Genomic DNA, 14,374 nt, shown 5'->3' with positions numbered 1-14,374 from the left:
AACTGCAAAACAGTAACACCTGGCCCACCATGCTCAGCTCAACTAATCTATACTTTGTTTGGTTTTGGTCTCACTTTTTAAAAAAAATTGGTTTATACAATATAGCTAAAGTTGGCCTCAAACTCAAAATTCTTCTGCTTCAGCCCCCACAAAAGTCTAGGGCTGTAGATGCGTACTACCACAGGCATAGCATTTATTATTCTATCAACTAAAAATTCATTCCTTTGGACATAACCATTCATCTGGCCAGAATTATGTTCAGTAGACATTTCTCTTCCTGCTGATATGGCAAGGAAAAGGGATTATATTATTGGGAAAAGAGAATAGATATTTCAAGCTTAAAAATCATGTAAGTGGAATTATATCTATTACTAAATCTCTTAGCATCCATGACAAAGGGAATACATATCTAAGAAACTAGCAATAAAACAAACAAAAGCAAAGGCCAAAATGAAACATCTCCCATAATCTTGTCGACAAAAATAAGAAAGAAAAAATAAAAACTAAAGAATGAGGAAGTAGAAAACATTAAATAAAATGACAGACACTAGTACTAGTAGCGCCCGTGACCACATGTGGGATGAACTTACCAATGCAGAAGTCTCTCAGACTGGATGTACAAACCGCAACAATGTTTCCTATAAACAACACACGTTAGCCAAGTGCCATGGCTGTCACTTTAGTCCCAGCACTGGGAGGCAGAAGAAGGCAGACCTTTGTGAATTCAAGGAGCCTGGACCTCAGAGTGAGTCCACAACAGCCAGGGATACACAGAGAGAGAGACCTTGTCTCAAGCAACAAACAAACAAATGATAGATACTTTAAAAAATTGAAGAAGGCAGAAATATGACAACTGAAAAACACACAGTGGGCAAATGTAAACCAAAAGCTGAAATTCAATTAATATTTGATAAACTAACTTTAAGGCAAAAACAAAAAAACAACAACAAAAAACGGAAAGAAGTAAGAGGCAATGTCATACACAGTAAGGAAGAAAGGATGCAAGCATGATAAACATACAAACCTTACGGGGTTCGGCAACCTCTACCATGCAGCAGTAAACAGAAATCCACACAAACAAAACTGCCTTGGCCCTGGACATTGATCCTAGGGAAACAAAAACTTCATCATACAAAAACCTTCACATAAATGTTGATAGCAGCTTAACTGGTATCAGTCAAAAGCTAGAAGAGCATCAGAGCACACCTTTACTCTCAGCACTCAGGAGACAGAGCCAAGCACATCTCTGTGAATTCGATGCTAGCCTGGTTTACACAGTGAGTTCTAGGACAGCCAGCACTACAGAGTGAGACCCTTTATCAAACAAAACAACAACAAAGCTAGAGTCACATCATACAATCAATGTCTTTGCATGCTAACTAAAAAGGGGGGTAGGGAAGGCTGGCATCTACTTGGACAGTCTTCAAGCTGTAGGCTACAACACAACACGCATTACCAACACAATAAGGAAAATGGAGTTCTAAAAAGTAGGTCTAGGGGGCTGGAGTGATGGCTCAGTGGTTAAGAGCACTAACTGCTCTTCCAGAGGTCCTGAGTTCAAATCCCAACAACCACATGGTGGCTCCCAACCATCTGAATGGGATCTGATGCCCTCTTCTGGTGTACATGAAGATACTGACAGTGTACTCACATACATAAAATAAATAAATATTTAAAAAAAAAAAAAAAAAGCCGGTCTATGCTTACTTTGATAACACATATACTAAAGTCAGACTAACATGGCCCCATGTAAGGAAGATATAAAAATGCATGAATCGTTCCTTATTTTCTTGCCTAACATGTATATGCTATAGAAACAGTTAACAAGGAAATAACTTTAAATGATGGCTGGCTTTAATGTCATATGAAAAGTTTATGTATAAATACTATTGTTAAGAACGTATGTGTTGGGATGGAGAGATAGCTCAGTGGCTAAGAGCACTGACTGCTCTTCCAGAGGTCCTGAGTTCAATTCCCAGTAACCACATGGTGACTCACAACCATCTGTAATGGGATCTGATGCCCTCTTCTGGTGTGTCTGAAGACAGCAATAGTGTACTCACATACATAAAATAAATAAATGTTAAAAAAAAAAAAAGAACATATGTGTTAAGTTCATGTAAGTGGAATAAATGTTTTATGATTGGGGAAAAATTGTTTTTGCGACAGAGTGTCCTGTTTGCCAGAATAACCTCAAACTCGCTATGTAGCTGAGAATCACCTTGACCTCCTAGTCTTTTTGCCTCTGTCTTTCTGCTGTTCAATAGGGCTCAAATCCAGGGCTTTCGTTCATGTTAGGCAAGCATTCTGTCAACTGAGTTATTTCCAGCCCCAGAGAAAATACTGGTGAGTTGGGGGGGGGGGCACCTGATAAGTGTTTAGAAAATTATTACTGGGCAAAGTAAATCATTTCCAAAAGGTTGCATACTATGATCCCATTAACAACTTGGTAGGTTTTGGTTTTGCTTGTTTTATTTGTTTGAGATACACAGTCTCACTGTAGTGCCAAGGCTGATCCTAAAACTCTTGGGCTCAAATAATTCTCCCACTTCAGCCTCTTAAGGTTAAGAGCACACTGCAATGCCTAGCTCCAGTATATTTTTAAATGATAAAATCTGAGAAATGGCATGATGGCTCATAACTTTAATCACAGCATTTGGAAGGCAGAGGCAGGTGGCTCGCTGTGAGTTCAAGGTCAGCCTGGTCTATATAGCAAGCAAGTTCCAGGACAGCCAGAGCTACTTAGAGAGACCCTATCTCAAAAGAACAAACAACAACAAAATTCTAGAAACAGAAGCTGAAGAGATGGCTTAGTGGTTAGGAGAGCACTAGTTGTTTTCACAGAAGACCTGGGTTTGAGTTCCAGCATCCACATGGTGGCTCACGACCATATGTAACTCCAGCTTTGGGGGTCTTATATCCTGCCTTCTTCTGACATCTTAAGGCACCAGGAATACACATAGTACAGACATATATGCAGGCAAAGCATTCATACACACAAAATAAATAAAAAAATTTTTAAATTATGAATGGGAGGACAGTGTGGTGATTAATATTGTTAACTAACAGGATCTAGAGTCACCTAGTAGACAAGGCCCTGGCGTATTGTGAGAGAGCACCTTTAAGTTAACTGAAGTGGGAAGACACACCCAAAGATTGGGCAGCTATTCCCTGGGCTTGGGTTCTAGACCTCGTAAGAAGGAAGGCAGCTCTGCACGGGGACCTGTGAACTCCCCGTCACTAGCTGTGAACTCAACACCACCACTGCCCAGTGGATACAGCACACTTCTTAAATCTATAGACTTATGTCTTACAAGTTTTTGAAAAGTTTAAAACTCATAATACTTTGAAAAATGCTGTGCCTCTCCATCTTCCCTATTTTTACAGTAGAATTCCAACTATCCATTTACATTCCTTTTATTGTAACCTATTTTTGCTAAATCTCAATTTCTATTTCCATCTCTCAGTTCAACACTGAATAATTTTTCAGTTACATATTACAGTTCACTAATTCTGTCGTAAATATGTTTAATCTATTTAAATTCACAAGTGCCTTTAGCTGATGAGCCATCTTATAGGTCCAAATATTGAATATTTCTTTCAAACCTTGTTTATTGTTTTGTTTTGTTTTGTTTTGTTTTGTTTTGTTTTGTTTTAATAGAAGTAGGGTCTCAATGGTACAAGCTGATCTTAAATTTATGGTGATCATCTTATCTCAGATTTTCAAATCCTGGGATTACAGGTGTCAAACACCATGCCTTGTCTCTATACACTGTCTTCCACAGAGATGCTTAACTATCCACAGATGGCTGGCTGGTTACCACTGAGAACATCCTTGTCCATAACCAGCTTTGGACTTAGTGAGTCAACACAGCAGGATAAGCTTCCCATTCTGACTACTGTCCTTGAGATTCCTTCCAGACTATAAGGAACAACAAGATATGGCCAATACCTCCTACATGCTTACCAGCAGTGAATGAAGAAAGGAGCCGTACGTTCTGCTTCTCTATTTCCCAGGGTGACAGAACCAACCGGAAGAAAGAGGGTAGAATCAAACACAAGTGCTGCCCATGTGATCCTATAGTTCCGTGAAAGAGTCCAACAGAACGCGCTGTGGTAGAGACTGTTGCCAAGAGAGAATTAGAATCTATCTAATTCTCTATCTATCTATCTATCTATCTATCTATCTATCTATCTATCTATCTATCTATCATCTATCCAGCCACAAATCAGCTCTTATGTTTTTTCTATTTTAACTTTTTAAATTTATCAATTACAAGTATGGTGATGGCCCATGCAGAGGCAGGTAACTGTAAGTTCAAGGCCAGCATGGTCTACATGGTGAGTTCCAGGACAGCCAGGGCTATAAAGAAAGGCTTTTAAATTTAAAAACTAAACAAGTTTACTTATCATCACTGTGTATATGTGTGTAATGTGTGTCAGTACAGATGCATCTATGCCATCCCACACATCTAGAGATCAAAAAACAACTTTTTGGGGTCAATTCTCTCCTTCCAATCTGAGTTTCAGAGATCAAACTGGGGTCATCACGCTCCTGGAATAGGTACTGTCGTCATCAAGTCATCCTGCCAGCCCTTTTCTTTTCAATTCAGAACAGTTGGGATAAAACAAGCTTCTTAAATCTGTGGCTTTTGTCTTTGTTTTTGAAAAGTGGAGCCTTTCTATCACAGCAACAAATAAGGAAACAATGCCCAGAGCATGCTTTATTCTCAAGAGAACTAATGCTTTCTTCAGGACAGAACAAAAGAGAGCTGCCATGACACTCAATGTCCTATCTCCTATCTCCTCTCTTTCACCCTTGGGCCTTATCTAAATGTCTAGGACAACAAAATGCTGGCAAGAAACTACAGGTGCTGTGATGCTCAGCTGTAATCCCAGCATTCAGGACACAGAGGAGAATCCTAAGTTTAAGAACAGTTTTGGCAGCCAGGTGATGGGGGACGGGGTGGGGGTTCCCCTTTAATCCCAGCATTTGGGAGGCAAGAGGCAGGTATATCTCAGTGAGTTCAAGGTCTGTCTGATCTACAGAGTTAGTTCCACAACAGGCAAGGCAGTGAAACCCTGTCTTACAAACAAAAACATTCAGCTTTGGTTACATAGTGAGATCCTGCCATCTGACCTTCAAATGTCCATCTGTAAAATATATTTGAGTAACTTGTACAATAAGCTAAAATTTAACTGAAAAGATCACCTTACCTTCTATGGCAATACCTTGTTTAAATCTTGTATTCAGGCAAAATAAAAAGCATTTGGGCTCTTTCTTTTGTATATCTGCAATTTTAAAAAAGGTGTTTTCATTCTGCAAAGAGTTTTGGTTGGTTTACCTGAAAATGAAAGAAAAAATATTTAATTTTCTTTTATAGGGTTAATTTGCATCTTAGTTTCTTTTCCTGATTCTGTGATAAAACACAAGAGCATCTTAAGGAAGGGCTGGTTTAGCTCTCAGTTCCAGGCCCTTCATGTACAGAAGGAACTTGAAACAGTCAGTCAAAAAATATCTGTACTCAGCCCACTGTCTCCTCTCACTCTCTCTCATACAGTCTAAGGCCACTGCCCACAGTATGATGCCGCCCACAGTGGGCAGCCTTCCGCCTCAGTCACTGCAATCACCATAATCTCCTGCACACATGACTGCAGGTCCATTTCCCAAGTGATTCTAGACCCTGTCAAGTAGTTCACAATGTCATCACACTAACAAAAATGTCAGACCAAAAACAAAGGACAACGAAATAAATCAACTATTATTTCGATTGTCATCTTGATAGGACTGAGAAGCACCTAAGAGAGCTATAAAGCTCCTCTGGATGTGTCTGAGGGCATCAAGAAATGACTGATTATGGTGAGAAGACCTGCCTTGAAGGTATAGTTGACAGCACCTAATAGGCTGAGGGCCTGAAAAAGAATTACACAGAAAAACAGAGAGGCTAGCTAACAGATATATATAGTGTTATAATAATATATAATATTATATAATATATAGTGTTATCCCTAGCGCTGAATTAAAGGCATATCCAGACTCACAGTGTAGGGTTTTATTGTTATTTGTTTTGTTTTTTTTTAAAGATTTATTCATTTATTATATATAAGTACACTGTAACTGTCCTCAGACACACCAGAAGAGGGCATCAGATCTCATTACAGATGGTTGTGAGCCACCATGTGGTTGCTGGGAATTGAACTCAGGACCTCTGGAAGAACAGTTGGTGCTCTTAACCACTGAGCTATCTCTCCAGCCCCTTGTTTTGGTTTTGATACAGGGTCTCACAATGAGGTCTTGACACTCACTGTGTAGACCAGGCTGGCCTTGAACTCATACAGCTCTGCCTGCCTTCATCTCCTGAGTGTTGGGATTAAAGACCACCACACCTTTGGTTCTTTTTTTTTTTTTTTTTTCCCTTTGCTGTGGAGAGGGGAACACCTTCAAGACCTGTTTTTTTTCTGTGTAGACCTGGCTGCCCTGGATCTCACTCTGTAGACCAGGCTAGCCTCAAACTCAAGAGATCTGCCTGGCTCTGGCTCTGCCTCCCACATGTTGGGATTAAAAGTGCATGCCGCCATGCCCAGCCACAGCGAGGTTCCTAGGCCTCTAGAACTGGTTTGATTATCGAAGGTATTTGAAATAGCTTGGAGAAACACATTAGAAAGAATTTAGGATGTTATAAATTGAGGTTTCGGGCTGGAGAGATGGCTCAGTGGTTAAGAGCACTGACTGCTCTTCCAGAGGTCCTGAGTTCAATTCCCAGCACTCACATGGTGGCTCACAACCATCTGTAATAGGATCCGATGCCCTCTTCTGGTGTGTCTAAAGACCACTAGTGTATTCATATAAATAAAATAAATCTTTAAAAAAAAAAAGAAAAAAATTGAGGTTTCTAGGTAATTCCGCTAGGATCTCAGAAGATCAGAATACTGACAGAAGTGTGGGAAAGAACATTTTCATATAAGAACAATGTCTATATTAGGAACTAGATTAATCAGAAGCCACTTGAATTTCATTGTGGGGAAAAAAATGTTTTTACCTATGTTCTGTCAGTGCCTGAGACTATGTGGAGGCTGAGTTAATATTTTTTTTTTTTTTAATATGTATGAGTGTTTTGCCTGAATGTGGATCTGGGAATTGGATGCCTTGGAACTGGAGTTAGAGATGGCTGTGAGCCACCATGTAGGTGCTGAGAATTGAATCTGGGTCCTCTGAAGGAGGAGCCATAATTCCTAACCACTGAGAATCCCTCTAGCTTCTAAAAGGCTGAGTTAAAGGTAAACAGCTAACTTCTGGTGCAGGCCAGGTCTCCCTAGACCTTTCATTCCTGTCTCTCCAGACTTCCTCTTTATCCTACCATGGCCTACCAGAGGCCCCTCCACCCTACCCACTTCCTGAGGACTCTGTCTCTCAGTTCAGACCCAGCTTAAGGCTTTCCCTCAACCCTCCCAGCTTTCCCTTCTGGTCCATCTCCACTCCTTTGTCAGCCACCAATCCTCAGAAATCTTTTTACCAGGGATTCCCAGTGGGAGTACTGGGCTGGGCTGGGACACCAGAAGACAATTTTCACTATCCTTCCAGCCCCCCATGCTCATCTTTCCGGTTTTACTCTCCCTGGGGACTGTCTCTTGGTGCAGACCCAGCCTCCCTAGCTGTGGACTTATTGTTTTGATTCTTTTTTGTTTTTGTTTTTTTTAAATATTCATTTATTTTATGTATATGAGTACACTGTAGCTGTCTTCAGACACACCAGAAGAGGGCATCAGATCCCATTACAGATGGTTGTGAGCCACCACGTGATTGCTGGGAATTGAACTCAGGACCTCTGAAGAATAGTCGGTGCTCTTAACCACTGAGCCATCTCTCCAGCTTTATTGTTTTGTTTTGCTTTCAGGATTTGTTTTTGTCTTATTGTTCTCATGCTTGTTTATTTATTTTTTTGTTTGTTTTGTAGGAGGAGTTGTATTTCTTAGTTTCTTCTATTTTGTTTTTGTTTCTTGTTTGTTCATTTGTTTGTAAAGAGACAGAAAAAAAAAGAACATAAATTGGGTGAGTAGGATCAGGAAGGAACTTGAAGAGGGCAAAACCATGAACTTAAGTTAGGAATTAAATAATTAATCTAGCAAAGTAAATTTGACAGCATCCTAGCATTGGAGCTGAAGCATGGATACTGGCGGCTGATTTTAGAGACGTTCACAGCGTGAATATGAGCAAACGTAAGGTAGAAGAAAGGCCAGAAAGCTTTCGGTTTCCTCAGCAAAGCACCAAAGTAAAGTTGGGGACAAGAAAAGGGTGGCTGCTGAAAAGACAAAGGCACTTAAAAAGAAGCCAAGTGTTTTGCATCAGAACAATAGGAACTGGCTGCTCTCACCCAAAGTTGGTTGAGGCTTAAAGGTTTCAACTCTGGTGCATCCTATTGGTGCTGAAAGCACGCAGAGGACATTGTCCAAGGGGCACCAGCTTTGGACCAAGCTCTGGCAGACTGGGAATGTTCATGTAACGCTCAGGCTGGTAGTCAGTCCTGAGCACTATGAGCAAGCCAGGAAGCCCCACCACTTCATGACCTCTACTTCATCAGGTCCTTCCTGCCTCCAGGTTCTTGCCCACTGTGTTCAGAGATGAACTATGATACAGAGGTGTATCATATATATGTATATTTCCTCCCTATATTGCATTCCGTCATGGTGTTCCATCACAGCAATAGAAACTCTAAGGCATAGAATCATGGAGGTTTTCATTCTGGTTTCAAAGAAAAGTCTGGAAGACCAGGCAATGTGTGGTAGGGTCTGGATCCCCCTAGAAAATCCCTCAGAAGACAGATGCTTAACACTGTAAAGGTAAGGCCAAGATTCAATAGAGACTCCAGGAGTCAGATGTGGTAACTCATATCTGAATTCCCAGCACTGGCAAGACCGAGGCAGGAGGATTACAGTGAGTTCGAGGTCAGCATGGGTTACACAGTAAGTAAAGTAAATAAATAAATAAGGCTAGAGAGATCGCTCAACAGTTAAGAGCGCATACTAAACAGAAGACAATAGTTCAATTCTCAGCACCCACATCTGGTAGCCCACAACCACCTGTAACTCCAGGGTGCCTCTGGCCTTTATGAGGACCTGTACTCACATATGTATACTCCTTCCTCTGTACATAATTAAAAATAAAGAGGACTGGAGATGGCTCAGTGTTAAGAGCACTGACTGATCTTCCAGAGGTTCTGAGTTCAATTCCCAGCAACCACATGGTAGCTCACAGCCATCTGTGCCCTCTTCTAGTATGTCTGAAGACAGTGACTGTACTCACATACAAAGTAAATAAATAAATCTTAAAAAATAAAATAAATGGGCTGGAGAGATGGCTCAGTGGTTAAGAGCACTGACTGCTGTTCCAGAGGTCCTGAGTTCAATTCCCAGCAACCACATGGTGGCTCACAACCATCTGGGATCTGATGTCCTCTTCTGGTGTGTCTGACAGCTACAATGTATTTATATATAATAAATAGATCTTTAAAAAATAAAATAAATAATAAAAAATAAAAATAAATACATAAAGAAGTTAAGAGTTGTCACAAACATGGAATGTATGCTGGGGAAGATTACGGAAGTGAACAGTCCACCTCAAGTGAAAAGGCCACACGGTTATAACCAGCAAGGCCATAGGGATAAGACTGTTTAGGACCTTGGGAACTCACATCATACCACCCACTTCTCCAAATGCCAGTCATGGAGCTGGAGGGTTTGTGCCCACAAATAATTGTGTGTGTGCACACGCCATGCCAAGACAATTTGTGGCAGTCAGTTCTCTCCTTTCAGCTTGTATGTGGGTCCCTGGAAGCAAACTCAGTTGTCAGGGGGCAGCAAGTGCCTTTATGCACTAAGCCATCTAGCCAAGCAAGAAAACTAGGCCCTGCCTAGCTTTAGTCTGATACTTCCCTGCTATTCTGCAGTTCTTTCTTTTGGAAATACTGGGAAACTTGGCATTGCTGAGAGTGTGTACTCTGCACGACTGTGCACTGAAGCATGCTACTTATTTTACTTCCCAGGACTTACAGCTAAGAGTTTTCAGAGCTTTAGAATACGCTTTGGACTTAGAATTTTAAATAACACTGGAAAGACCTATTAGAGAATAGATTTGCATTACACTGTCAACAGGAGACTTTTGGGAGCCAAAAGTGGAATATTATAGTTTAAAGAGATGTGTTTAGATATCAAGTTGACAAGGGATAGACAACTCGTGGTGGTCAAGATTTTAGTAAAACACACTCTGGTTGTGTCTGTGAGTGTGTTTTTAGAGAACATTACTAAGTGTATTAAGACCCACCCTGAAGTATGCCGCACCAATTCTTACGCTAGGAATCTAAATGGAAAAAAAGGAGAAAATGAAGCCAGGCAGTGGTGGTGCACACCTTTAATTCCAGGACTTGGGAGGCAGAGGCAGGTGGATCTCTGAGTCTCTGGCCAGTCTGGTCTATACTGTGAGTTCCAGGACAACCAGGACTACACAGAGAAATTTTTGTCTGGGGTTAAAAAAAAAAAAAAAAAATGGAGAAAATGAAAAAAGCTAGCTAGTCTAGACATTTCCCCCTATGTTTCCTTACCAGCACAATGCAAACTACTTTTTGTTCCAGCACACCCTGACATGATTAAAACCTCTGAAACTGACTGTGAGCCCAGAATCATCTTTCCACCCTTGTTTTGTTTTGCTCAGCTGGTCACATTATCTGGTGTCATTATCTAGTCATAATGACATAAAACTGACACATTATCTTTAGTTAGTATCCAAATCACCAGAACATTTCAAAGTTAAGGAACCAAAAAACTTATGTTGCTTATTCTACAAAAATTTAGTATTGCCTTGGACGTGGTGGCACACACCTTTGATTTCAGCACTCAGGAGGCAGAGGTAGGCAGATCTCTATGAGTTCAAGGCCTGCCTGGTCTATGGAGAGAGTTCCAGGACAGCCAAGGCTGAGAACCTGTATCAAAAAAACAAAACAAGGGGTTGGGGATTTGGCTCAGTGGTAGAGCGCTTGCCTAGCAACTGCAAGACCCTGGGTTCGGTCCCCAGCTCTGAAAAAAACAAAAAAACAAACAAAAAAAAATTAGTATTAATACAAATCCATTCTATCCATTCTGTATTTGACTAACTCGCTCAGTGGTTAGAATGGCACCCCCAAACAGTCCACAGACGATAGGTGTTGAACATGAATGATTATAGTGCCATGTAACTCAGGAGCCTGAAGAAAAAGATCTCTAGAGGCCAAGAGTTCAAGGCCAGCCTGGGCAATTCTAGAAGGTATTGTTTTGTTTCTTTTTCATCTGGAGATACACATATTAAATGAACTAAGCCAGTCTAAGAGAGACAATGTTGCATGTTTTCTTTCCCTTGTCGGTCTAGACTTTATAGATACATAGAAGCAAGATTGTCTGGAGGAACAAAGGGGAACAAAGGGGAGTGAGGAAGGAAAAGAAAAAAGCAGTAGGGGAGAGAGAGAAAATGTGCTCAAAGAATATTATAGACTTGCATGAAAGTGGCTTTTGGTAACCAAGTACAATTAATTTAAAAAATAAAAAGAACCTGAGGGCCTGAGAAAGATTGGTAGGAAGTTCCCAGTCTTAGAACTGTGCTGGAGACCCATTAACAAATGCATATTCCTGCTGTGGTGGTTTGAATGAGAATGGACCCCAGGGACTCATATGCTTGCAAATCTAGTAACCAGTTGGTAAACTACTTGGGAGTGTTAGGAGGTGAACCCTCCTTGGAGTAGGTGTGTTACTGGAGGTGGACATGGAGGTTTCTTTCTTTTCTTTTCCTTCTTTCTGTCTGTCTTTCATTTGTTCATTCATTAGAGGATTCTTTCTTTTCTTTCTCTCTCTCTCTTTCTTTCTTTCTTTCCTCATTTCATTTCTTCGTTTGTTTGTCCTTTGGGGTTTTTTTTTCCCTCCAAGACAGGGTCTTACTATAGAGCTCTGGTTGTTCTGGAACTCACTATGTAGACTAAGCTGGCCTCAAACTCACAGAGATCTGCCTACTTCTGCCTCCCAAGTTCCGGGATTATAGGTGTGAAACATTACATCCAAAGTCCATGCCGGGCCCAGTGTCCCTGTCTCTCTGCTGCCTGCAGACCAGAATGTAAAATTGTCAGCTACTTCTCCAGCACCATGCCTGCCTTGAGTGATAACATGTTCCCCACCATGATGATAATGGACTAACCCTCTGAGCCAGCTTCAGTCAAATGCTTTCCTTTAGAAGAATTGCCATGAAACTCCTTGAAACAACAGACGACACCTGAGCACAAGCTAACTGACAATTCCCCTCAACTTGTAGAAGAAAAACACTATTTACTGTGCTCTTTAACCACCTCCAACATAACAATACACATTCCTCAAAGAAATGACTAACTCGGGGTTGGGGATTTAGCTCAGTGGTAGAGCGCTTGCCTAGGAAGCGCAAGGCCCTGGGTTCGATCCCCAGCTCGAAAAAAAAAAAAACCAAAAAAAAAAAAAAAAAAAGAAATGACTAACTCCGAGGACTGCAGCAAAAATATATATAAATATATATATATAAATATATATATACACACACACACACACACACACACACACACACACATACACACACATGTCCATTAATAAATACAGGCAGCTGGACAAACTGGCACACACCTGTAATCTCAGCATTCACCAGGCAGATCTCTGTAAGCTCAAGGCCAGACTGCTGGTCTACAGACCAAGACCCTGTCCAAAAAAGAAGAAAAGAAAAAAGAAAAAGAAAGAAAGATGGAAAAGAAAAAAGAATAAAACAAAACAGAACAGTGCTTTTCTATTTTTCTTGAATTGAATACAAGATATAAGCAAGATATTTCCATAGACCATAAGGTGATCTTCCTTGCATGTTTCCTCATATAGAATCTAGACACTTATGTATTTAATACATATATGCATGGATATAAAGGTGTGAGAGCAAAAGGAGGGACAATATGGGAGGAAGAAGGGGACCAGCAGGAGGAAGGATGTGGAAGGTAATGGAGCATAAATATAAACAAGATGAAATTGTCTTGTGTGACAAGTAAAAAATTAATGATAAAAAAAGTGGAGAGATCCTGTCTTTTTTTTTTTTTTTTTTTTTAGTTCTTTTTTTTTGAGCTGGGGACGGACCCCAGGTCCTTGCTCTTCCTAGGAAAGCGCTCTACCACTGAGCAAAATCCCCAGCCCCAAGATCCTGTCTTTTAAAGAAAAGAGAAAAAAAGAAATTGGGAGACAAAAGACGAAAAGTAGAAACAACTGCAGTGTGCATCAACAGATGAATGAATAAACAAAATAAGATATAGGCAGCTGGGGGCTGTAGCTCAGTAGTAAAGTACAAGCTTAGCATGCACACAGCATGCATACAACCCCGACACCAAAGAACATGCACATAAACAAAAGGCGGAATAGTGCTCCTACTGAAAAGGAAATTCAAGGTAGGTGATTCTCTGTGATTTTCAGGCCAGCCTACAGAGCCAGCTCCACAGCCAGGGCTACATAGAGAAACCCTGTCTCTTAATTAATTAATTAAAAACCCAAACAGCATATAATTCTATTCATGAGGAAATTAGAGTACTTGGTTCCAAAGACAGAAAGTTCAACAGCAGTTGCCAAGGAGCTGAAGGGAGGGTGAGTCAACAGCCGCTATACAATGGGTACAAAGTTTCAACTGGAGAGATGGGGCTGTAATCCCTGACTGGAGCTTGCCTAGCATTGCCTAGCATATGGTAGCTCCTTGGTTTAAGCTCCAGCATTGCAGGTGCTTCAGGAATCTCTCTGGAATAAGCTCTCCAACACCAATGAGAGAATGACAATAGATGAGAGGAAATTATTCACCAGTAGACCAAAGCGCAGATAGCTCTTGAAAGGTACGGGCCCAGTTTGCATTATCATTTTATATTCTAACACCTTAAGGTGGGGCGACTGAGCAAGATTGGTCTGGTTTCCACAGATCCACCTTCTCGGCTGTTCCATGTAGCAAATGAAGTCATGATTGGCAAAAGGTGGTACAAGCAGTGCTTTGAGTGAATCACTAAATATAACAACAAATCAATGTGTAATAATTGTTTTTTTTCTACCTTATTCTACTTCAAGGAGTAAAAAAATAGAGAAGAAAAGCAGTTCTGTGACAGAAAGTTTTTTAGTCCAGGGGCTGAATGATGATGATATACAGCATAGACTGCTACAGTGGTGGCTTTCATATTATGTATACTTATTACAGCTAACTGAAAATTCAGTGGACTTGGTAGCCCAGCTACCTGGGAAGCTGCAATGAGAGGATCATTAATTCATCACTACCCTTAGCAACACAAGCACACCCTCTTTAAAAATGTCACTTAGCTAGGATTGA

General features: G+C 40.7%; 1 protein-coding gene across 2 annotated transcripts in view; it reads right to left on the bottom strand.

Annotated features, from left to right (window-relative positions):
- Positions 1-14,374, bottom strand: part of Ppp6r2 (protein phosphatase 6 regulatory subunit 2) — a 72,591-nt gene that overhangs the window by 36,446 nt on the left and 21,771 nt on the right. For both annotated transcript variants that reach the window (XM_032919460.1, XM_032919468.1), the window contains exons 2-4: positions 5,218-5,345; positions 3,968-4,123; positions 591-1,107 (exon numbers count right to left, since the gene is read on the bottom strand). The gene's annotated coding sequence lies outside the window, so the exon portion shown is untranslated. The remainder of the gene's footprint in view (positions 1-590; positions 1,108-3,967; positions 4,124-5,217; positions 5,346-14,374) is intronic.

Source organism: Rattus rattus, chromosome 1 (genome assembly GCF_011064425.1).
Source record: "Rattus rattus isolate New Zealand chromosome 1, Rrattus_CSIRO_v1, whole genome shotgun sequence".
In the NCBI taxonomy this organism is placed as follows: domain Eukaryota; kingdom Metazoa; phylum Chordata; class Mammalia; order Rodentia; family Muridae; genus Rattus; species Rattus rattus.
This window is presented reverse-complemented; position numbering and strand designations above follow the sequence as displayed.